We start from the raw sequence: 27,527 nt of genomic DNA, 5'->3' as shown, positions 1-27,527 counted from the left end.
TTCTGCAAACTCGTATCAAAGTCCGAACAATACAATGACTCATCTCCGTTTCCTGGAGACACTGGCGATGGACTCAGACCCCCAAAAAGAAAAACTGATTACAATAAAAACAAAGAAGCAACAGAGCAACTACCTCAAATAACATCTTAATCTAAACAGAAGGGAACAGAGGACTGCTATTTCGTTTTTGAAGGTATTTTTTCAGTCATTACTCTACTGATCTTAGGGAGAATCGACCCTGGAAATCATTAATTCACGGATTACGCTGTGTAGTTACTAGTTACTTTCCCAAAACATGAATAATTTTGAAAATCTCAACTGTCAACGTTTTCTCCAATTCTTACAACTCCTTTCAATTTCTCATTCATTCAAGTCTGGGCTGGATTAGGACATGAGGGTGCCATAGCGATGACTTCATTAAAAATAAAAAGTGAGACTGGGTCGAATGACTGACATGTGACGAAACTGTCGTTACAATTTCCGAGGTCCTGATAAAAAAAAATTTGATAGTTTCAGTGAAGGCTACAATGTAACAGAATCTATAGGAAAGGACAAAGGGAGGACGATATTCATTTCACTCTCCCAATTCATATCTGGGGTTCCCGTGATCGGGAATCTGGAATGGACGTCACACTATGGGAATCACGGAGGGCCAGTTGGATGAATGGCAACTGCCAACGGCCAGTTTTAATTAAGAGCAGCGTAACCGACTGATTGATAGGTAGATCATCTGATTGGAGTAATCGACACAGAGAGAGAGAGAGAGAGAGAGAGAGAGAGAGAGAGAGAGAGAGAGACTCCAACAAGATTATTTCTGTTCAGATATTGTCACTGAATCGTAAATAACCTTGAAAAACATAATGAAGGCATCGAAAATAATAATAATAATAATAATAATAATAATAATAATAATAATAATAATAATAATAATAATAATAATAATAATAATAATAATAATGTTGAACAAATTACAAAGAGCTCAGTGTAAATATAATATATATATATATATATATATATATATATATATATATATATATATATATATAATATTTACACTGACAACATTGTGGATTACTTCATTTTAGCAACTCATACGATTGCAATAATAATAATAATAATAATAATAATAATAATAATAATAATAATAATAATAATAATAATAATAATAAAAATGGTGGACAGATTACGAAGTTTTCAGTGTATATATAAATATATATATATATATATATATATATATATATATATATATATATATATATATATATATATATATACATACTGACAACGTTGTGAATTACTTTATTTTAGCAACTCAAACGATTGTCATAATAATAATAATAATAATAATAATAATAATAATAATAATAATAATAATAATAATAAGGCAGGATGCAACACGGAACCCCACACTATAAATACCACCCAGTCGAATAGGATGACTGTGATAGACAAAAAAAAAAAATAATATTTTACTACACTATTTCTCTTGTTATTTATTTACTTACTGATTTATGGATTTATCTTTTTTCTTTACTAATAAACGATCTAATCTTTCTGTATTTCGTAGTAGGAAATATAGAAAGGCTAGATCATTTATTAGTAAAGAAAAAAGATTAATAATAATAATAACAATTCTCATACCAGCAACCTCAGAACAAACACCCGCAATGACAACCTCCGCTCCTTACTCCCACAACCCACCCACCCCAGCAAGCACAACGCACAATAACAACAATAACAATTCAAGTCTCTCCCCAACAGAGCGTCCCAGACCTAATGCGAATTCTGAGGTCGTCCCTCCGCGGACATGATTTGAAATCCGTCGAAGCCGGGAAGAGGTGGGGTTGGGGGGGGGGGGATGTCCTACGGCGCCGTTGCGCAAATAACACTACGAGAGACGACATTTCCGCTGAAGAAGCCAAGAGAAAGTAAAGGGTTCTCCGACCAATATAGGTTAGTAGCGTACGTAGAAGCTCTTTCCCGCGATCAACACGATTTTTTCCAAGACTACAGAGATTTGGAAGAACCGTTGATTTCGAAATGTAAAGACTATATATTTTAGAAGGGCCAAATGGCAACGACTGTAAAGTCGAAATGGAAACTACTATGTATTAAAGTCAAAATAGAAAGGACTATATATTAAAGTCGAAATGGAAACTGTTATATATGAAAGTCGAGGCGAACTCGGAAATATCCAACGTAGAAGCTCTTTCCCGCAGTCCACACAATTTTTTCACAACTGCAGACTTGGAAGAGCCGCCGATTTCGAAATGGACACGATTATATGTTAAAGTCGAATCAAGCTCGGAAAGATTCACCACTGCTGACCTACTTATTCATGCATCCAGAGGAAAATACTGCACACCAAAACAATTCGCTAGTCACCATCTATACTGAAACATCCACAATAGGCTGCAATTTCAGTGGAATTTTTTTTTTTTTAATACTTACCGACCGCACAAACGTAACTTCTCATAAACAGTACGGCATTCTTACCTGTAAAAAAGAAAAATAAATATATGAAAATATATTTATATATTCATTTAACAGCCTAACCTAATGCAATCGTACTGTTGTAAAATTTGGTCCGTATATTTATAAACTTTCAATTCAAAATCCTGATTTACTTAAAATACTTTTATAACTAGGAAAAAATAATGACTTGAGTAAAATCAGTGTCTAACAAATCTATATATTACAAACTAGTATATCCATAAACTCTAAAGTCAAAACACTCAATTACTCAAAATATCTTTGTGCCTAAGAAAAAACTGTATTTGAGGGATTGATTTTTCTTAACAAATTTACATAAAACAAAGCATTAAAAAGACCAATTTTCCCTTGAACACATAGAGACGACAAAGGTTCAGATTCACCATCCTAAGCATCTAGGCTCTCGGGAAAAACGACACTTCGAGTGCCTGCCTACAACTGAGGCCATTCATAAAAGCAAACGCCTCACATCAGAGAGAGAGAGAGAGAGAGAGAGAGAGAGAGAGAGAGAGAGAGAGAGAGAGAGAGAGAGAACTGAGCAGTCAACATAAAACGGCTGAGACTGACCAGTCAGTCTCAGTCAGCCAGCAGCAATCATACGATTATGACCAATTCTGGAAGCCCATAGAGCCATCTCTCATATCTGCCATATTAGTGCAACTCCAGGTTAAAGCTGAACTGTCGAACCCTAACATTTTCTGGTTACTAATACAAGGGTAAAGGTCCACAATGTGGATCAAAACAAGCATATCATCGTTTCTTTCGTCCAGCGTCAAGAAATGGCCAGTTGGGTTCCAGTTGGGTTAACGTGTAAAATATGAGATTGGAGGTAAAAATTTAAAAAATTAAGATTAAGAAATGATATTGGTGGTTAAAATAACAAAATAATTGAGAATTATTTTCTCTCAATTACTATGTCTCATCATCATCAAGAGTTGTGGATGATCTGTGTCTTGTGTAAATTTCAGGAATCTTAGGATAAAAAATATATTTCCTTTCTGAGTTGGTCAAATAAAACCAGTGCACATGAAAATGGGAAACTTAATTTTATGGGAGTTCATCTACTAATCGTGTTTTTCCTTCTCATTTCAAAGTTACACTCGGTCGCTTGTTGCGCTTGAAATTTTAAATTACCGCACTGGAAATTTTCGAAGGGAAATAATCAATTCTCCTCGGAGTAGGTGGATGGAAGGGGTGAGATATATATATATATATATATATATATATATATATATATATATATATATATATATATATATATATATATATATATATATATATATATATATATATATATATATATATATATATATATATATAATCACCATTTCCATCCACCTATATATATATATATATATATATATATATATATATATATATATATATATATATATATATATATATATATATATATACACACACACACACACATATATATATATATATATATATATATATATATATATATATATATATATATATATATATATATATATATATATATATATTTGTGTGTGTAGGCTTAGTCTGTAAAACGGCTAACTTTCTGAGAACCGGAAGGCTAACATTCACTGAAGCTGTGTGTGTGGATTTGTGTCCGCACCTTTCCATATTCAGAATAGATAGGATGTTCACATATCATCATGTACTATTGTACCTGACATGTGTAACCAGGAGAACAGCGACGGTTGGAATCCCCGAGCAGCAAACTAACGCCACTGTTGGCGAGAAGGTGGACTCAATGGCAAATACTTCCATCCTTGACCCTTTACACTAATGACTTTGTCTACCGCACAGCCACCTTCCCGATTCTGCTCAAGCCTCCAGTTTGAGAAAAAACAAACCTTGAGTCAACTTCTCTATCTATCACACATGACCTTGAGAATCAATCCAAACGGGGAGATCCAACAATCGGTGCTACTTTGGCGTGTTGTCTACGCGTCACCTACTCCGAGGTGCTAGTACTAAACATGGCGGAAGCTCCTTGGGATGCCGTGTTTAGTACTAGCCCCTCGGGGATCAAAATATTATATATATAAATCTATTTCTATATTGTGTGGCCAACAAATCATATTAAAATAAACGATATCTTCGTGCGGCCGTCTACTTTACATTTACCCTACGGTGTTTAGTACTAGCACCTCGAGTAGGTGACGCGTGGATAACAAGCCAAAGTAGCACCCAACAATCTTTGTTTAGTACTGTTTCCAAAATTTGGTTTCTACCCAACTCTTTATTCACAAGGTAGTAGGGACATTCACCACCCCCTCCTCTCAGTTAAATTTTGCCGAGTGTCTTTGGTATCTGGACAACTTACTATAACTGATACGCTATCTTTGGTGCTATAATTAGTTGCCTTGCACTGGGTGGCGACCATACAGCCGATGTGCTCAAACCCTGGGCTGTGCCATGGATATTCACAGTCTTTGGTAGGAGCTATCATGCATGACTGAAACAATTTAATTGTCTTATTTCTTTATTCATTCTTTCTATTTACTACGTGGGTAACACACACACACCTATATGTATGTATGTGTATATATATATATATATATATATATATATATATATATATATATATATATATATATATATATATATATATATATATATATATATATTAGGTCTTCAGACTACTTGAGTTTGTTTTAAATGTATATAATTTTATTTAATATATAAATTTTCTTAAAAAGTATCAAAGCCTTAAATAACTTTTATTCAACCCTTTTTAGAAGAGTGTGCATATATTTGGCATGTTTCTCTCTATCATCTTATCCTTCTCACTTTTTACTCTTATGTCTAGTTTCCTTCAGTTCTGGTTGTTTGTCTGTTTGTTGTTGTAGCTTAAGCTGGGCATATACCAGCACAGGCTCTTGCTCATGAAAACAGACCAGGAATACGTTCCAACGGGTAACCAGTAAGAAATTGAACAGAATTAACCTTCAATAAACCTAGGTAACAAACTACATGAAAGGGCATCATGTAGCCTGTTCTTAGCAGACATATACAGGTAAATATTAGTAAATGAACACAAAAGCGACTGAAAGAGTAAAGACCATAACAGTAGGTAACCAGTAAGAAAATCCAAGAACCAACGATCAGAAATCGAATTCAAGTACTCATGTACTTGAATACAAGCAACCAAATACAAGCTAAGGAAGAAATGAAAAGACGCTTGTACCCGAAAAACAAGGAGTGAGACTAAAATTATCTTATCAGTATTGGCAATAGGCTGTAATACTGTGTCCCCGTCCCTTTTCCCTTCTGTTTACACCGATAACACAACTAGTCACGTGTGCCTTTCTAGTCCTCAAGACCGTCCCTGCTCGATAAACGCGCTGCCATTTCCACCGACGCGAATTCCTTTTGGTTCCTCGCTTATATTTTTGCACTGGGTCTACAACTCTTTACTAGGCACATGGAAATACAAATTACAAATATCTGCGTATAACACTAATGGACCCGCCCCTATTCAATCGGAAGAAAATAAACAAACTTGACGCAAATTCTGACATTCAACATCGTTCACCCCACCCTCGCTGCGTAGTGTAGCCAACTCCCTCCTCCCTCTTTTTTTTTTCCGCTCCCCCTAATCGTTCCCCGCCGAGCCACACTCGCATTCTCTCTCTCTCTCTCTCTCCCCCAGTGTACACACAGAGACACACACACACACATACACACGACTCTACCCACGACAGCAACAAAACGGGTACCCCGACAACGTTTTCAAGTTCCTCCACGTATCTCCACATAGCGAAAGAGTGTCCGAAACATCGCATTCAAAAATGAAAACGGACACTGGCCGTGCAGACGGTGGCAGTTTCATTATGGAAACAATCATCCGATACGGCGACTGCCTTCAGGCATTTCATACCAGAGAGAGAGTAGAGTAGCTGTACCAAGCAGGTAGCGATCCACCTCCTACTCCTCATCCTCATACGTTCTACCTGGCCACTAATAACTACCTCGGTCTACCCTCGGACTCCGCTCTCCGGCGATGGATGAGGAGTCCTACGCAGTTGAGGAGCTCACCAAGAAACTATAGGCTGTTCTTGAGCAAGATTCCATGACTAAAAAGCGACGGGTCTTGAGGGTTTACCGCGCAGGTTTCTGTACGGGACCTGATGTACAATTTCCTTGGCGGGAAGAGAAGTCTGGACGGGTCTCTAAACACAATGAGAGATCGCTACTCGGTTCAGGTAAATCTGTCTTCGGTCGAATTGCATAATACATTGTGTCCTTTTTCTCACGTGATCAACTACACATCCTCTCTCTCTCTCTCTCTCTCTCATGAATTAATCCATACAATCACCCTCAATCTCCCGCTTCTCATGGAAGTTACACGACCCTCCTCTGAATCTGCGACGCCAGCGAAGCATATGAATAAATAGAAATCAAGCCTTTTGAATCGCTGCTCGGTCTTCCCATCAACTTGCAATCCCACGGAGGTGCACACAATGCATATGCGCGCCTTGCAACCGCCGACTCTGATGCGTAACCGATGTTCCTCTTTTTCAGAATAAATTATTTCATGCTTCTTTGAATTTCAGCTTCAAGCGCTGACTTCCTGTCTTCTTGCGTGTTCACAGTCGCGCTGTTCTCTCTCTCTCTCTCTCTCTCTCTCTCTCTCTCTCTCTCTCTCTCTCTCTCTCTCTCTCGCCGAAGTCAAAACTTCATTGCAATGGAGAATTGAAATCGTTTGTTGTATTAGTTTTAATTATAAATTGTCTAAAATGAAGCTTTTCATTGAATCATCATCATTTTCTATTTCATTCATTACACATAAATACACATACACACACGCGCGCGGGTGTGTGTGTGTGTGTGTGTATGTATATGTATATATATATATATATATATATATATATATATATATATATATATATATATATATATATATATATATATATAATGTGTGTATTTGCGTGTGTACATGAATTTATACCACATACACAGTGGCATTTTGCATTTTTAATATACACAAATAGTAAGCCGAAAATATCGTTCAACGTCCAATTTACTAGATCACACCTTTCGGCCCCAGTCTGCCAGACAGAGAAAGGGAAAAAGTGAATTTATGCAACTGTGTCATACTCCATTTTATTCTGTAGATACACAATGGCAGCAAGACATGGTGCAAGGTTTTTCCTTTCCCAACCCGTGCAATTGTTTTACTCAAGCCCTCCCCGCAGAAAGTTCTCTCTCTCTCTCTCTCTCTCTCTCTCTCTCTCTCTCTCTCTCTCTCTCTCTCTCTCTCTCCTTTTCTCACCGTCCCAAAATTAAATCCACCATTTATTTCTCTCTCCCATCCCGAAGTCTGACTGGAAGGTATACGTCCTCACGCGAACAAAAGACTTGAGAATTCTTACTAAGAATATCTTTTATGTTTAACGAGAGAGAGAGAGAGAGAGAGAGAGAGAGAGAGAGAGAGAGAGAGAGGCATCAATGGATTTCTCAAGTGACCCTAAACCAATCGCTTACACACAGGAAGTTTACGCGATTACCGGATTAGGTAAACAAGACTTGAAACCGGATAATCCAGCATTTATGAGGCATGAAGCAGCAGTCTATGCTTTTTCAAGAGCATTGCTCGAAGTTCTTCTCTCTCTCTCTCTCTCTCTCTCTCTCTCTCTCTCTATCTCTATATATATATATATATATATATATATATATATATATATATATATATATATATATATATACATACATTTTGTGTTAGGCTTCAATGAGACGGGATGTGTAGAATCCAGATTCTTTAATTTACAAAGAACAATGTAACAAGTACCAGCTTTCGAAGACATAGTCTTCGAAAGCTCGTACTTGTTACATTGTTCTTTGTAAATTAATGAATCTGAAATCTAAACCATCCCTCTCACTGAAGCCTAACAAGAGCAGAAGGAATATAGGCCTATATACATTGAAGTTGTATGGTTATTTTGTTTATATATATATATATATATATATATATATATATATATATATATATATATATATATATATATATATATATTATATATACATAAAAACACACACATATGTATATATGTGTGTGTGTGATCGTGTGTGTATCGATTCGTATATAATTAGTACAGCCTTGACACTACCTAATCAATACCATAAAATCGAAGATAATTCGACCGTGGTCTAGAATTCAAAATACGTATTGTTGACACAGTCACAGTGCAATCAACAAAAACAAAGGGAAAACCCTCAACAAAATTTACAGTTTCCAAGATCTGTGAGTTTTGCAACAAGTGTTTATGTTAATGCAGGCGCACGCTCCAACTTCACAACGGAACCTGTGGATTAGAGAAAGAGAGAGAGAAGGAGAAAGAGAGAGAGCTGCATTTCAATATGTCTACTTTCATGCCAGTACATAACTAACAGACCCAGATATTCATTGCACTTTACTCACTTAAGAGTTGGGCCTCATTTTACACTGAAGCAGTCAGGTTGACGGAACGCATCGCGAAACCATTTTTATAAAAACTGAAAATGGTTCATGCTTATTTCTCAAACCGTTCTTATGAAAGGAGATCTATGAGAAAGGTTTATGCCTATTTCATTGGTCCTTCTTAGAAAAAATGTAGTCTGTGAAAATGGCTTATACTTCAATAATATTAATTTTTATAAAGAAAATAAAATATACATGAAAATAGCTTACACTTCGATAATATTAACTTTTATAAAGGAGACAAAATATAGTGTATGAAAATGGGTTAGACAGTACTTCGATAACATTAAATACTATGAAAATAAGTTAAATATAAATGGAGTTTTCCCGTTTCAAAAAATTCTTAGAAAAACAACAGGCACAATAAATACGTTTTTCCCCATTTCCGCTTTCATTACTTAACAACCCGTAACATATTTCGACCGACAATTTACCCTTTGTTGTAATGACATCAGTTTTACATAAAAACCTACCCACCCAAATTTTTAAAGCACTTTCTATTTTTCCTAACTATGCAAACCTGATTTCCTTTACATAAGGAATTACTTCCTGCTTCGCTGAAAGTAATTCCTTGTGTAAAGAACCGAGGGTTCGTGTATTGTGTAGGAACAAGTTTTTTTTACACAGGTGTCAAAACGAACAAGGAAATAAAAAACTAATTACACCCAAGCTACCAAAGGTTAAGATGCGAAGGAGATTCGCACTTCCGCCATATTTCATTAAACCCTTTCAATTTTTTTCCCTGAAATTGGTGATAATCAGGTAGATTTGGCATTTTTCTCCCTCACGTAAGGATAATTAAGTGAAGTGACTGCGGGTCACAATAAAAAGGGGACCGTCTATCACCTCCCTTTACGGGCTACTCGAACAAGGGCCCTTGCTGGCATAAAGCTAGCTCAATCAACATCACCGCCCTCCATTCGCCAGTACAAAAGCAAAAACTAATTAAAACATTTTACTTGGACCCTACCGTATATATATATTTGTATAGGGGCAATTTTCACATCATATTTTCGAACGGCCATATAAAAATTTAATTTAATATATATATATATATATATATATATATATATATATATATATATATATATATATATATATATATAGATATATATATATATTCTTTTAACGTGTTTTTTTCCCATTTTTGTATGTGGTAAGCACGATGGCTTCTTTTGAACGACTTCGATTTGGCTTTGGGGTAGACCGTAGAGTCTCTATCAGCTGCCCTGCCTGACATCGCTTAAACCCCGGTAGCGCATGTACATGTCTTATACCAGTCACCGTCGCCCTTTCTCCCAGCAGCGAGAAGTTGTTGCGCGGTTAGGTGGACAGTTCGAGACATATGAGGTGTCTGTTATTTTTTTTTTTTTTTTTAGGAGATGCTGGAGTGTCTTTGTTTGTGTGTGTGTTAGTCTGTAACACCCATTTGCTTTTAAGCAAACCTATCCGTTGATTACATACACAATCCCGGGGTGTCTACACGGATAGCAAATTCTCCGCCTCTCTGACCGGTCGGCTGCGGATTTGAACCTGCGCCACAGACCTCTAAGAAGTCCAAAGCTGCTGCTCTAACTGACTTGGCCATCGAGGCTATATATATATATATATATATATATATATATATATATATATATATATATACACTGTATATAATTAAAAACCACAGTAGATGCACGTGGCTTCAGTATATAGGCATACAACAGGAAAATGATAGGAAGAAGTTCAGTACCAATCGCTTTCACACGTTTATTCACGCAACTTCGGGGCACAAAGATGCGTGAATAAAAACGTGAAAGCGCTTTGTACTAAACTTGGGCTTGTCATTTTCCTGTGGTATTCTTATTATATATATATATATATATATATATATATATATATATATATATATATATATATATATATATATATATATATATATATATATATATATATATATATATATATATGCATCCATGCACACGCATATATTACTTAAAAACGAAGTCACTTGTAAAATCAAACAACTGAATAGTACATTCTCTTGATTAACCTAGACCTCGAAATTAATCCCAAAAACGTACTTTTTTGGAATAGGATAAAATATCTCATTCGGCAGGATGGGAAACGGCATCAAAACAAGTAAATAAAGACAGGAATTAAGAGAGAGAGAGAGAGAGAGAGAGAGAGAGAGAGAGTCAAGATCGGCAATACACGTTCCTCCATTCTCCTGTTCACACACATTATAAGAATGATGGCGCCAGGTTTTTACAAGAACGTCCAGAGACAAGAAAGACAAATAGCTCTTCTTTACTGCCGTTAAAGGTGGCCTTTAGCCAGCCCAGGCTCTTGTCCTTAAGATCACACCAGACAGTAAACACTTCGCAAATATTTGCTTATAATTTTAAACGGGAGAGGAAGAAATGGCCCACGTATAATAAAACACAGGAAAAATTCGGGCTAAACCAAAGGTGGCCTGGGCCTGGAGGTCGGCCCTTCGTCCCTCTTCATCCAAGACGACCGTGTTTCTGTGCCCGGTTATACTGCACTTTGTTGTCGGGTATTTTCTGTGCCCGGTTATACGGCACTTTGTTTTCGGGTATTTTCTGTGCCCGTTTATACGGCACTTTGTTTTCGGGTATTTTCTGTGCCAGGTTATACTGCACTTTGTTTCCGGGTATTTTCTGTGCCCGGTTATGCTGCACTTTGTTTTCGGGTATTTTCTGTGCCCGGTTATACGGCACTTTGTTTTCGGGTATTTTCTGTGCCCGGTTATACGGCACTTTGTTTTCGGGTAGTTCTGTGCCCGGTTATACGGCACTTTGTTTTCAGGTATGTAAGGCGTTTGCATGTCGAAATTTTAACAACTATGCTCACTATAGTGACATATCGTTATAAAGCATGAACCCTCAACGTATCAAGTTCCACTTCAAGACGCGATACTATCTATCTATCTATCTATCTATCTATCTATCTATATATATTAAAAAAAAAGGAAATTTTCAACGAAGCCGGATTTTCTTTAATTTAAAGGCCATAGAAATATAAACTAATCTATCATAATTCAAAACGAAAATATACATAAATTACAAAAAAAAAAGAAGCTGAAAACTAATGTAGGAAAATCCAAGTTCTACGGAAATGAAAGTAAGCATAACTTGTGCCAATGTATCTTTATTGTCTTTTACGTTCCTTTATTACTCCACTTACTTTTTCTATGAGGGCCTCTTACTGCGGATCTTTCATTGCAAATTGTATGAATTCCAGATATATTAAACTATTTCACCATTATAAATAATCATACAAAAATAAACGTGTGCACTTCTCATTGTTAAGTATCACTGACCTCTTAGTAATGCAACATAATTACAAGTTCGCTCAATCCACGAAGGGGCTTTTCCACTCGAAGCACGCCATTTGCCACAACTCAACCGTACCATTACAACACAATAATCGACAAAAACTTTTTTTTTTTTTTGCCACACTTTTCAGTGAGCTTATTCAATGACGTCATCATAAACTTCACATCGTATGAGCACGGATGCTTGGAAAAAAAAAAGAAGTTAAGTATACCTTAGTTTTACCAGACCACTGAACTGATTAACAGCTCTCCTAGGGCTGGCCCGAAGGATTACACTTATTTTACGTGGCTAAGAACCAATTGGTTACTTAGCAACGGGACCTACAGCTTATTGTGGAATCCGAACCACATTATAGCGAGAAATGAATTTCTATCACCAGAAATACATTCCTCTAACTCTTCATCAGCCGGCCGGGGGAACTGAACTCCGGCCCATCGAGTGACAGTCTGAAGCTCAACCGACTCAGCCAACGAAGGGCTGGATGCTTGGAAAAATGGTGTGGTGCATCAGTGCGTCCGATAAAGAATAAACTGTAGAATTCAGGCCAAAGACCAAGCACTGGGACCTATGAGGTCAATCAGCACTGAAACGGAAAGTGACAGTAAAAAGGTTTGAAAGTTGTAACTGAAGGAAAACCTCGCAGTTACACTAAGAATCAATTGTTAGGAGAGGGTGGAAAGCAAAATGGAAGAAAGAATATGAAAGGAGTTACAGTAAAGGGAATGAAAGCGGTTGCAGCTAGGGTCCGAAGGGGCGCTGCAAAGAACCTTTAGTCATGCCTACAGTGCACCGCGTGAGGTGCAACGACGGCACTACCCCCCTACGGGACCGGAAAATACAGATTAAGATGCAAGTCCACTACACAAGTACCGGTAAAGCTTGACCTCATCAACCAGGTAAGCGCGCGCGCGTTTCAGCGCACGTGCATGTAATATAAATACGCTTCAGAGCACTCGGGAAAGTTTCCAGGTTTATGAATGACAACTTGACAAGAGTACAGACTCGAGGTTGGCCGTAAGTGCCAGAAAATGGAACATATCGGCAATCCTTAGAACCGCTACGCGTCAGGGGCAAAGGTGCTTTAGACAGCATCCTTAGAGACAGTCAAAATAATCTCTTCTAAGAGCTCAGGAAATCAAGAGGATAAGAGTTTACTGTAATCAGTAAGTCACTGAAGTGGTAAATTTGACCAACAGACTCTTTCTGTACACATACATACATACATACATGGATGTTTTACAGAAAGGAGCCGAGGCGACCACGAAGAGCCCTTCTCTTAATGAGATCAGAAAAAAAAAAAAAATAGTGGGGGAACTTCGAGAGGGATACGGCAGACTTATCCCCAAGGAAGCCATAACCCCGCCCCTGGAAAGAGGAGAGACTATAAGACTCGGGGGGGAAATAAGGAATGAGGAAAGCCTTACCAGGGTCCTGGGCAGTACGAAAATCGGCAAAAGCGCCGTCAACGTTGGTGGTGTTATTATTATTTTAACCTTGGTTATAGTAAACGACCCATCGAGGCGATGTTGTTATCGGTGGTAATAATAATAATAATAATAATAATAATAATAATAATAATAATAATAATAATAATAATGGAGAAACAAATCCACAGCCATGTCTGGGTACAAAATATATTTAAAAATAAATCCATACTGAGAGCTTTCGGGAATCTGTTCGATTCCCATTTTGAAAAGAGGAATCGAACTCATTCCGGAAAGCTCTCTGTATAGATTTTTTAAAATACATTTGTACCCAGACATGACTGTGGATTTGTTTCTCCATTTCAAGACTCATGCTACTATGAGTATTTTTAATAATAATAATAATAATAATAATAATAATAATAATAATAATAATAATAATAATAATAATAATAAAATTACTTTATTGCCCAAGTTGAACTGTATATACCATGGAGTACATGATATATTTTTCTTTATTTCACAAGGAACACAGCCTCATTTATAATAATACTTTTATTTACCAAAACCAATAACTATAATATTACCTTACTAAAACATTAGGATTAGTTACAATAACGTTAATATGAATTATTGTAACAGCAGTTCCAATGACCTAAAAATCTACTTATTTAAACAAACAGATTAATCAAATTGATTAAATTTCAAACCCTGGAATAATTCCGACAAATTAATCTTACGAGGCGGAATTTATTCTAACTCTAATCTTACGAGGCGGAATTGACTCTACCCCTAATCTTACGAGGCGGAATTTATTCTACCTCTAATCTTAGGAGGTGGAATTTATTCTACCTCTAATCTTACGAGGAGGAATTTATTCTATGTGCATACGAGGTACAACCAACCGACGATGACGCAGAGACGGCTCACAGATGAGTTGACAGAAGAAGGTTGTTTTCCAAGTTACGAAACAGCTCAGGATTACGATCTAAGCTCTCACTGGACTATTTATATCCCCCTTCGGTTTACTTTTGAATTTTATCATCCAGCTTTCTTGTTTTGCTATTCGGGTAGTTTATTATTGAGCGGAGCCTCTACCAGACACAGCTTTATCTGCAAGTTGAGTTCAAGGGATTTCTAGGTCGGTTGTCAGCGTCTATCCGTGGGTGGGTTGGAAGCACCCATGCAGCTACGTACCCAAAGACCTCTTCAAATATAAACACCAGCTCATCAACTTAAGCTGTTCGTTCACTTTAAATCATCCTAATTTTTTAAAATGAAATCACTATTAGCACCGTCTTATAAATTCGAGTGTGTGTAATGACAAGGGCATTAAACACATGATTATTATTAATTATTTCTCAAAATGTGTCGTTATATAGGGATGCCAAAACAACCTTAACACATCAGCTAATTAACTTCGGTTGTTCGATCACTTGATATCATCCCTTTTTTAACAAATAAAATCAGTATTGGCACCGCATTACAATTCGAGTGGATGTGTAATATCAAGTATATAATTAAACACGTGTAATATCATTAAAAAGTATATAATTAAACACGTGATTATTATTAATTATTTTTCAAAATGTGCCGTCATATGGAGATATCAAAACGGCATTAAAATTTGGTTGGGTAAGCTTACACACAAGAGAATTCCTATACCGTAAGTGAAAATCCCACAACTATTTCTCTCTTTCAGATGTGTTAAAGTGGCGACACGAGACCAAAGTCAAATAAACTAAACGAATAAGAAAAGAATTAAAAGGGCATAAATAAAATGTTGGTTTTTTGGGCACAAGGGTTCATTACAGGAAGAACTCCAATACACAAAATCACTCATGCTCTTCAAAGTGAAATCGCCATCTGTTATAAGCCAGTAACTCGAAGTTGAAGCAAAACGGCACGTTTTCGGTCGATGATTTGAACTACAGTAACCTTCTCTGCAAACAGACTGTTTACAAACTGTCGAGGGTTTCAACGAACGAAGGATCTTCGACACAGGACTCTGCCTTCATACCCTACCCCAAGGGAACAGAAACCGATCTTGTGTGGATTCCACTGTTACAATTAATGTAGCCTAAGCTATGATCTTGTGTAGATTCCACTGTTACAATTAATGTAGCCTAGGCTATGATCTTGTGTGGATTCCACTGTTACAATTAATGTAGCCTAGGCTATGATCTTGTGTGGATTCCACTGTTACAATTATGATGTTACAATTAATGTAGCCTAGGCTATGAGATTCCACTGTTACAATTAATGTAGCCTAGGCTATGATCTTGTGTAGATTCCACTGTTACAATTAATGTAGCCTAGGCTATGATCTTGTGTAGATTCCACTGTTACAATTAATGTAGCCTAGGCTATGATCTTGTGTAGATTCCACTGTTACAATCAATGCAGCCTAGGCTTAGATTCCACTGTTACAATTAATGTAGCCTAGGCTACGTACATTTTAGTTATTAGTGCCTGATACGTGTATGGGTTCTTACCACTGTTATTATCATTATTATTTCTGCTGTCATGTATGTGTTAATATGTTAATCAACCTCAGAAGTGTTTTCCTTTAGGAGAGGGTATCACTACCTTTTATTTTGTCTTTTTCATATAAATGTAAATGTGATTTATTTACAAATGTTTAGCGTGAACTGTACTTACTTCAATGTTAAAGCACAGTACTGATGTTAGGGGTTGTTCCACTATGTGACTCAACCCTTTTGGGCGTCCTGTGTAAAAGGGTGTCCTGTATATGTATCTCTTTTGATGCAGCGCCTCTCACACGTTGGGAGGGTGTCCAATAAACTAGCCTCTCACGAGGCCAAATCTAAATCTAAAATCGACACACGATTTTGCCCAGATATCCTACCCTAAGGGAACAGAAGCCATCCTACAAACAAAGTATCTAGTGTCTACTAAGGCAATCGAGAGTCAAATTCTGAAAGAGCAACTGTCCTACGCGTAGAAGTAACCACTTCGGGTACATAAAATTTTAGCAGTCAGTCATTTTAATTTCATTCTTAGTTAACTCTCATCTCCGACGTTTTTCAGGAAAACTAGACATTAATGGAGATTTAAACACATACTTGTATGCAAGCTAGTTCCCTCCCTCAATTTCATACAATGCTACAAGAGAAGGAAGTGTTGGGAAGTAGAAACTATGTTAAGGCACGCAGTATTTATTATTCATATTTCAAAATGTAGAACAACTTGTAACGCAATGATATATTGGTACGTACAGTTGCGTGCAAGCATCTATGCATATTAACATGTAATTGTGTATGTATGTATATATATATATATATATATATATATATATATATATATATATATATATATATATATATATATATATATATATATATATATATTTGCTGATAATCACAAATTCACGTGAACACCACAGGAAGAAATGAAACACAGTTGTTGGTCCTGACCAGTGTCGGCGTTATTGCTACATAAGCCATCTTCTGAGGGTTTGATATACCGCACATAGCCTATATGTGCAACTGAATCACGAAAATATGGGGCGTGATGAATATATAAATAAAGGCAGTGCCACGAAGGAAAGTGAAACGACGGAGTGGTGCTAGGCCTTTCGACTTACTGTTCTTTACGTGGCATTGCCTTTATGTACAATATATATCTTCATATATATATATATATATATATATATATATATATATATATATATATATATAATATATATATATATACTGTATATATGTACGTATGTATATATGTTCATATATGTACACACATACATATATGTATTTATGTGTATGTAAATAAATGATATATATGATTTTTTCTGAACAACAGATTCATTCTCGTCCCAGCAATTAAAGCATGAATGTGGCCGTGACCACAGTCCTTATTATTCCCGAAGGCCTTGTTGCATCTGTGAAGCCACCTGCTATCAGAGGGAACGGCTTATTGTTAAATCAATAAACAAATATATACATATACTGTATACATAGTATGCGAGGTTGTACCTCTGACTCTACTTATCACGAATAATCGGATCTGCTTTCTTTCCCTCGAAAGATTCGTCAGTTCTCAGTTTTCTCGGATTCGTACCTTGTTCCCCCGTACCAGTATTACTCCTGGTCCGAACCTCGCACCTTTATCGCGAGCCTTTTACGGCTCTAGTCTAATCCCCGTCTTCCCTTATTCCCTTAAGGTTTCCCCTACTCCACAACTCACCCCTCCTATAAATTCGCCCGTCCTTTTTGCCCACCTCCTCATTTAATTACTCCCTCTCAAAACTTCTCATTCGAACTCTTGCTTTTTATTGTAAGATTTCCTACTTTTGATACCGACCACCGTCGCACCGCCTGCCATCTAGAAAACTAAACATTTTATTCTTCTTTTTAAATGATACTCTTTTTCGTCTCTTCATCTTTTACTCTTCTGGCTTCTCCGCGAATCTAATACCAACTAACACGGACACGTTCGGTGTCCAGAAATCTTTCCTGCTCTCTTCTAGCTAACAGGTTTTTTAAACCATTTCAGTTGTTGTTTAAGGGGGCAAAAACTGACGTTTTCCATCACAAAGACACCTCAATCAACCGACAAATGGAGTCGCTCATCAACAGCGTAACCTCCGCAGGTCCCCAACATGACCCGAGGCTAGCGGATGTACTTAGAAGACCCTCATCTCTAGGAGGGGGATGTGGGGAGGGGGAGGGGGGAACTCCGTACATAACACCCCAATAACAGCCCCTCTTCTTGTCTTCATGTAAAAGCCCCGGCTTCTGAGAACCTACTATTTACATTCTTGTCAACGTTTCAGCCCAAAACAAGATGGAATATATACAGTTCAGGCCAAAGGCCAAGCACTGGGACCTATGAGGTAATTCAGAGCTGGAAAGGAAACTGAGAGTAGGTTGGTTTGAAAGGCGCAACAAGAGGAAAACCTCGCAGTTGCACTATGAAATAATGGAATGGGTGGATGGCAAGATGGAAGAAAGATAATATGACTGTAGATACAGTAAAACGAATGAAAGGGGTCGCAGCTAGGGGCCGAGGGGACGCTGCAAAGAACCTTTAGTAATGCCTACAGTGCACCCAGTGAGGTGCACAGATGATTCCTCACAACTGACATCAACAGAGCAGGTCCCAGTTTGCAGCCTCGGCTTAGACTCATCCCAAAACAACAGCAACAGCATCACCGCCAACATGCTCCTTCTTCTTCTTCTTCTTCTTCTTCTTCTTCTACTACTGACGTCTCCTCGGCTATGCGAAGCAGGTTTCCATTTCCATCTGGGAGTGACCTCTTTTGCTTCTATCTCCCTTCGCCTCCTGTCTCTGACGGTCGCTTTGTCCCTTTGCTTATCTGTCTCGGGCGCCCTTTCAATGCCACATATGCAAGAGATGCTTGTCACTCCTGGCTGGCTGTCTGTGTGAATGCGAATTTCTCTATCTCTCTCTCTCTCTCTCCTCAAGTCTAACGCAACGCCCTGTAAGGGAGGGGCTCTGTCCTTACAGCTCTTGCCTGGGTCCTCTGTTCTCAACATCTCAACAGTCTCTCTCTCTCTCTCTCTTATGTACGAGAGCTTTCAGACCATCTTTCTCAAGTATTACATCATCAGCCGCCCCGTCTGTCAATTACACGAGAACCTTCACAGGCTCATTTTTAATAGCAGCCAGCCAACCCCTATACCTCTCCAATCCCGATCGACATAAAAGTCCAATAAGCAAATTCATCAATAGTTGTCTTCCTTTCCAAAGAAGTTCTCCTGACATAAAAGTCGCATTATGTGACACAACTTACTTTTCAAGGCGCAGTAGTCTTTTATGTATTCTGTTACCCAAAGTCTTACAACCTCCCATCCTTCAAGACTGAAGCCTAACTCAACTTCCCTTACCGATAAGTCCACTCAGGATTCGCTTATCCTTCAGGTTTGGGCAAGGTTTGGTTACTGGGATGCCCGTCCCACTGGTCCTTAAATGTTATGGACTCGGACACTCAGAGCATGATGTCAATCAACTGTGTAACTGGTAAGGGTCTGTTTCCCTCCGTTTGTATGTTTGTGTGAATAGCCCTGGACCGTCTGCCCTCAGTGGTTGGTGCGTGTAAGGTTTCAGTCAGATGATACAGAACAGGTAATGTAAGCCGTTTGAAGGGGAGGCACATATGAGGCTACATGACTCGCACGCGTCCACCCAGCAAAAGTGCAGACACACACATACTATATGTATATATATTATATATATATAATCTAATACATATGCAGAGAACGCGGATCAGTTGCCCGAGAATACCAAAGCAGCAGCAGACCTGACCCTCTCGAGTTTTGCAACATAATTCGTTGTTGTCTTGCAACGAACACTGGAGCGTTTGTAGGGAATGAATAGTATGTTATGTAATGGAGTTCCGTTATTTAGTCCATCAGTGCATACAGCCTCTGTGTGTGTGTGTGTGTGTGTGTGTGTGTGTGTGTGTGTGTGTGTGTGTGTGAGAGAGAGAGAGAGAGAGAGAGAGAGAGAGAGAGAGATTAAATCAGGCGACATAATCTCGTCAGCAATAACCGAAACATCAAAACAAGTCAGTCAGTCAGGGGAATTGTTTTTCCCTCACGAATCTAATGTTTTTGGCATAACCGATAAACATGAGCTCTACACTTATGATGCCCAGCTTTGGATTTTTAAGTCGTACCCAGTTTTACATGTGTTCCGACTGTCAGCCTTTCGTACGTTCATGCCTACATGCACACGAAAGGGTGAAAAGATCTGCCGTGATGCATTTCACGTGTCTTCGGGAACTGAGAATAAAAAGTTTATATTTTTTCTCTAATGTTATAAACCTAGGCCAGATAAAGCTATTTTACTGTTCCACCGTCAAATTAAGTATAGAAACGTGAAGCCTTCAACGACTTTAATCATTAAGATTCCTTTTATAAAAACAACAACAACAACAACAACAATATAATAATAATAATAATAATAATAATAATAATAATAATAATAATAATAATAATAATAATAATAATAATAGTAATAATATCGAGGTACCTTGATCTGAGCATCGGGAAGGAATGTATTGTCCGTAAGTTTGAAACTCGCTATGTTGATCCAATCCTACATCACCGTCTCTTTTGATGATAAAGATACAGACAATAATAATAATAATAATAATAATAATAATAATAATAATAATAATAATAATAAATCACATTGCAGCTAGTTACCCCCGAGAATTCTGACAGCAATCATCCACAGTTTCTGAGCACTTGGGGTCACTCTCAATCAGGCGCGTTCTAATTCCGCCGACGTCATCTAAAACGGACCCTATTAAACACTTACACGCAATGAAAGCAATTACCAAGAATAGAGCCACAATCTGGAGGATTGAGGCCAGCGTTAATGGCGTCGCACTTCACTGTGGCGATTAAGGGGAAGGAAAAAATGGCACTTCGGTGAACCGGCCGGCGAACAATAATCAGGAAAACTGACACTTAGGCGAGCTGGGTGCTGGACAATAGATCAAGAAGAACTGTCATTTTAGTAAAATAACTGGTGAAAAAACACAACAATATTAAAAAGAAACTGTCACTTGCTAAAAAATAATTATCAAAACTACCATTCAGTCAAATCGGCTTATGAAAAATAAACAAAAACTTTCATTTCAGCTGCCACTTCTGGGAGGTGGCCTTTTGAAAATAAGAAAACTGTCATCTGAGCGAGGCAGCCTCTTGAAAATAATAAAGAACTGTCACTTCAGCTAAGTGGCCTTTGAAAAACTAAGAAAACTCTCATCTCAATAAACCAGTCTTTTGAAAATAATCGACTATCATTTCAGTGAATCAACTTTGAAAATAATCGAGACCTGTCACTTCAGCAAAGTGGCCTTTTAAAAATAATCAAGAAAACTGTAATTCCGACAAACCGGTCTTTTGAAAAAAATAAACTGTCATTTCAGAAAAGCCGCCATTAGAAAATAATCAAGAAAACTGTCATTTCAGTGACGCGGCCTTTTAAAAACAATCAAGAAAACTGTCACCTCAGCAAACAAGTCTTTTGAAAATAAATCAACCGTCCTTCCAGCGAAGCGGCCTTTTGAAAGCAATCAAGAAAACTGTAACTTCAGCATTTTGGAAATAATCACCAGTCATTTCATTAAAGCGACTTTTTCATTCAAAATAATCAAGAAACTGTCATTTCTGGGAAGCAGCCTTTTGAAAATAATGAGGAAAACTGTCAATTCGGCGAAGCAACCTTTTGAAAATAATTAAGAAACTGTCATTTCAGTGGAGGTCTTTTAAAAATAACCAACTGTCATTCAGTGAAGTGGCCTTTGGAAAATAATCAACCGTCATTTCAGTGAAGTAGCATTTTAAAAATAATCAACTGTCATTTGCAGTAAAGTGGCCCTTTGAAAATAATCAAGAAACTGTCATTTCAGTGAAGTGGCCTTTCGAAAATAATCAACTGTCCTTTCAGTGAAGCAGCCTTTGGAAAATAATCAACTGTCATTTCAGTGAAGCAGCCTTTTGAAAATAATCAACTGTCGTTTCAGTGAAGCGGCCTTTTGAAAATAATCAAGAAACTGTCATTTCAGTGGAGTGGCCTTTTGAAAATAATCAGCTGTCATTTCAATGAAGCAGCCTTTTGAAAATAATCAACTGTCATTTCTGTGAAGCAGCCTTTTGAAAATAATCAAGAAACTGTCATTTCAGTGGAGTGACCTTTCGAAAATAATCAAGAAGCTCTCATTTCAGCAGAGATGCCTTTTAAAAATAATCAACTGTCATTGCAGTAAAGCAGCCTTTTTGAAAATAATAAAAAAATTATAAAAAAATTAAGTTAAGTATACCTTAGTTTAACCCAACCACTGAGCTGATTAGCAGCTCTCATAGGGCTGGCCCGAAGGATTAGACTTATTTTACGTGGCTAAGAACCACTTGGTTACCTAGCAACGGGACCTACAGCTTATTGTGGAATTCGAACCACATTATACCGAGATATGAATTTCTATCACCAGAAATAAATTCTTCTAATTCTTCATTGGCCGGCTGGAGATTCGAACTCGGGCCATGCAGAGTGCTAGCCGAGAACGGTACCGACCAGTCCAACGAAGAATCTAAAAATAATCAAGAAACTGTCATTTCAGTGGAGTGGCCTTTTGAAAATCATCAACTGTCATTTCAGTGAAGAAGTCTTTTGAAAATAACCAAGAAACTGTCATTTCAGTGTAGTGGCCTTTTGAAAATAATCAACTGTCATTTCAGTGAAACAGCCTTCTGAAAATAATCAACTGTCATTTCAGTGAAGCAGCCTTTTGAATATAATCAAGAAACTGTCATGTTAGCAGAGCGGCCTTTTGAAAATAATCAAGAAACTTGTCATTTCAGTGAAGTGGCTATTATACTCTCCAAAACACACACATCGATGCAGAACAAGTTTAAAGCTCCAAACCCTAACATGATTAATTGACGACAAATGCGTTTTACACACTTTAGATGAATTATTCATCATACTGATAATGAATTATACAATTAGCCAAAAATTAATTATAGTTCATTATAATGATTAATTATTAAGCAGAATGACGTCAATGAATTATAATTCATAATACGTACTGAAAGCAATGAATTATAACCTATTGTAAAGATTAATCACTATACAAACTGACAACAATGAATAACAATTCATGATAATGATAATTATACAAGTTGACTGCAATTAATTATATATTTCTCATTACTACAAACATGAATAGCAAGCGGTTATAATTCATTATACACAATGACAGCAAAGAATTACTTTATTATCATTATAATAAATATTATCATTATTGTTGCACTTGGTGCTACTTTACTTACTGTACGCCTTTTACCTTTCTGGAGGGGGGGAGCCCCCCAAAAGCATAAACTTTCTGATACTCAACTAGCCTTTCACCACCCTGGCTGCGACTAGCCAAATCGACACACTCCCAGGTACGTATTTCTGAGAATGCCTCGGAAAACATTCCTCAGTCATTTCCCCTACATCCAAGGGTAAAAGCTCTGGACTCTTGCAGGCTGATGGCCGTGATTCCTAACCACTGGACCACGGCGAGCGGTTATTATTGTTCCAGTTATTATTATTCACAGTGTGCTATATAACCCTAACGTTCATGAACTTGAGTATCCCTTCTAGGCCTCCTGAGAAGAGAGTGCTGTACATTACAAAAGAGCAAATTTTAATACACATGAAAAATAGAGTGACGAAATAAATAAAACCGGAAGCCAGAATACCTTTAAGTATGGAACTTAACAAATTATTTGAGGAACTGCATATAGGATACGGCAAAGCATATATGAATATGAATATTTTGTTTGGAGTAATTGTCCTAACTTTTAGTGCAATACAGGAACAGCTTTAAAGTTCTAGATGAATGTGTTCTAATAATAATAATAATAATAATAATAATAATAATAAACCTATAGAGCCATAAACAGCTAACTTGTTTTCAAAAGGTTATTCCGAAAAAAGAAATCTTGTTAAAAGTAAAAAACGAAATCTTGACAGAGCCCCACTAGCGATCAAAACACTCGAGATCCCAGTTCCCACTAATTTTAAAAGACAATAATCCCTAAGTATCCCAATATCGCCAAGTCAGTCCTCCCCAGTCTCATGCCAGTACGACATGAAAAGCATTTACAGTGCAATCGAAGGTTCCTCTCAGATATTTAATTTTAATCTATTAAATAGTGATCTTTTTCAGCATCGTCATATTGATCAATTCGGAAGATCCGACCGAGGAGCGTTTATAAGACACCCTACTACTCATCAACGATTAAAAATAATGATACCAGGTCTCCTTCCATAAAAAGGTAATGTATTCTCGTGGATATTTTTGTTCCCGCTGGAAAAGTCAGGCAAAAACATCAAGGCACAGCTGAGTGTAAAAGGAACGTCATCCGCCGTGCATTTTAATGTTTTCTTGCCTAAATCTCATGGCTTCTTTTATCCCCGGTATCCGACGGAAGTTTATTCCATGCGACAGTTCAGTGGGGAAAATCATGAATGCGTGGGTCACATTTCTTGTTTGTGCAGAGAGAGAGAGAGAGAGAGAGAGAGAGAGAGAGAGAGAGAGAGAGAGAGAGAGAGAGAGAGGTTCAGTCTCGTCGGGACCTTACCGTTTTCAATTACGTTGGAGTATATTTTTCCGGGCACTGATCCCCCGCATTGGTTTTTTTTTTATTATTTCCCAATTCTTTTTCCCTCTCTACTCAACAAGCACTGACAAACACGTGCATAATTCACTGCTTGGGTTAAGAGAGACACATGTTATTTCGGAAAACGTGTTCCAAAGGCTGCTGTCTTTGCCCGATTTGAGTCAGTTATCATTAAGCCATCATACAGCAGGACAGAGAAACAGACGAAACTACTAATCATCAATAATCATCAACACCAGAAACTGCCATAAGATGCCAGCCATATCCATCTGTCACCGAAGATGCCACATTCAACTGCCATCGAGAAGGCCACATTCACCTACTGTAAGAGATGTCAGCTACATCTTGCCATTCGAGATACCACATTAAGACTGCTCGCCTTTAAAATGACACATCCAGTTACCATCATAGAACCTACGTACAACTGCTTATGGAGGTGCTACAGTCACCTGACATTGGATATGCCACAATAAACTGCCCATTAACATACAACATTCAATTCCCCTTTAAGATACCACATTCAATTGTCCTATAAGATACCCCCTATTCGATTGCCTTTAAAGATACCACATTCAATTGCACTTTAAGATTCCACATTCAGTTGTCCTTTAAGATACCAAATTCAATTGCCCTTTAAGATACCACATTCAGTTACCACATTCAATTGCCCTTTAAGATTCCACATTCAACTGTCCTTAAGATACCAAATTCAACTGCCCAAAAATTTGCCACATTCAACTACCTTATAAGATACCACATTCAACTGCCTACATTAAATTGCCCAAAAAGTTGCCACATTCAACTGCCCAAAAAGTTGCAACATTCGACTTCTCTTTAAGATACCACATTCAATTGCCCTTTAAGATTCCACATTCAATTGCCCTTTAAGATACTATATTCAATTGCCCAAAAAGTTGCCACATTCAATTGCCCAAAAATTTGCCACATTCAACTTATCTATAAGATACCACATTTCATTGCCCTTTAAGATTCCACATTCAATTGCCCAAAAAGTTGCCACATTCAACTGCCCTTTAAGGTACCACATTCAACTGCCCAATAAGATGCCACATTCAACTGCCCTACCACATTCAATTACCCAATAAGATACCACATTCAATTGTCCTATAAGATATCACATTCAATTGCCCTTTAAGATACCACATTTAATTGCTCTTTAAGATACCACATTTAATTGCCCTATAAGATGCCACATTCAACTGCCCTTTAAGATACCACATTCAATTGCCCAATAAGATATCACATTCAATTGCCCTATAAGATACCACATTCAATTGCCCTTTAAGATACCACATTCAATTGCCCTTTAAGATACCACATTCCACTGCCCTATAAGATACCACATTCAACTGCCCTATAAGATGCCACATTCAATCGTCCTTTAAGATACCACATTCACCAGCCATCGGAAATACCACATCACCCGTCCTCCAAGATTCGAAATTCACTGCCACTAAAGATGCCACATTCAACTATCACCGGAGAATTACCACATCTACATGCCAATTTAGATGCCACATGACCTACTTTAAAAGATACTACATTCACCTGCCATCCGAGATACCACATTTAGGATTTTTGCCATCAACGATGCCACATTCAATGCCACTTCATAAACATCCGCAACAAAGATGATGATCATAATTAATACTATTGTAAAAAAAAAAATCGACTGAAAAACATTGCATCAACATTAAGGCGATATCTGCTAGATTTATATTGAAGTTTAAGCTGAAATAATAGATAAATAAACAAATGAAACATACTCGTGACATGAAAGAGGTTGGAGAAGTGTTCATACTTCTAAGTGAGCCTTATTCATGTAATTATTATTCAGAGTAAACACAGACATACGTACCAAGGCCATAAGGCCATTTATTGCCAAGCAACCTTCCGAAGAACCGACTCGCCGCATTAATAATGAGGTGGGTGACAATCAAGAGAAGTTTAATAACATAGGAAAACAGAAAAATGAACACGCGTAATTGAACCTCTGTCGAGAGATGTGCCAAAGCACTCGGGAAAAGTATCGTGGCACTTCAAAAGTGCCATTATAACCATTCAGTGCACAGTACGCAGTGCAAACATCAGAAAGAGAGAGACAGCAGGTGCGTTGCAGTAGTAGTTGTAGTAGTAGTAGTAGTAGTAGTAGTAGTAGTACGCAGCACGGCCTGGCACACAGCAGTCATTAACCCACTTATCATCTGCTTTGCGGAAAACGAGAGTTTCTGTTGGTTTTTTTAATTTATTTTCTTATTTTTTTCCTGGTACCGCGGTACCGGTGTCAGTGAAGACATGAGAAATATTATGGTTAGGCTCGTGAAAAATCTTAGCGCCGACTCTCTCTCAACGCATTCCATAGCTGTCAAACCCACCCTCACCACACCCAACTTCCACAAACCCATCCCCTACCCCAACCCCCTGTCCATACATCGACAAGACCACTAAAACGCAGTCAGGTAAATATCGATCATTCCCACAACGGTTCGTTCGACGCAACCCTTAAGACCTACCATGACGCGTTTCCGCGAAGAGGGCGACACGAGACGATAAAAAACAAGACAAAGGCTTCGATGTACTGTTGCTATGTTCGAATTTTGTTGTCGCTGTTGTTGTTGTTAAGTGTTTT

General features: G+C 37.6%; 1 protein-coding gene across 19 annotated transcripts in view; it reads right to left on the bottom strand.

Annotated features, from left to right (window-relative positions):
* LOC136835021 (RING finger protein 44-like) overlaps positions 1-27,527 on the bottom strand; it is a 215,644-nt gene that overhangs the window by 85,952 nt on the left and 102,165 nt on the right. For 6 of the 19 annotated variants that reach the window (XM_067098077.1, XM_067098070.1, XM_067098075.1 and 3 more), the window contains one exon: positions 20,730-20,809. The exons of 12 other annotated variants lie outside the window; for them this stretch is intronic. The gene's annotated coding sequence lies outside the window, so the exon portion shown is untranslated. Of the gene's footprint in view, positions 1-2,451; positions 2,492-20,729; positions 20,810-27,527 lie in introns of those variants that run through there. One more of the 19 variants, XM_067098078.1, reaches the window with a different exon arrangement.

Source organism: Macrobrachium rosenbergii, chromosome 54 (genome assembly GCF_040412425.1).
Source record: "Macrobrachium rosenbergii isolate ZJJX-2024 chromosome 54, ASM4041242v1, whole genome shotgun sequence".
In the NCBI taxonomy this organism is placed as follows: Eukaryota; Metazoa; Arthropoda; class Malacostraca; order Decapoda; family Palaemonidae; genus Macrobrachium; species Macrobrachium rosenbergii.
This window is presented reverse-complemented; position numbering and strand designations above follow the sequence as displayed.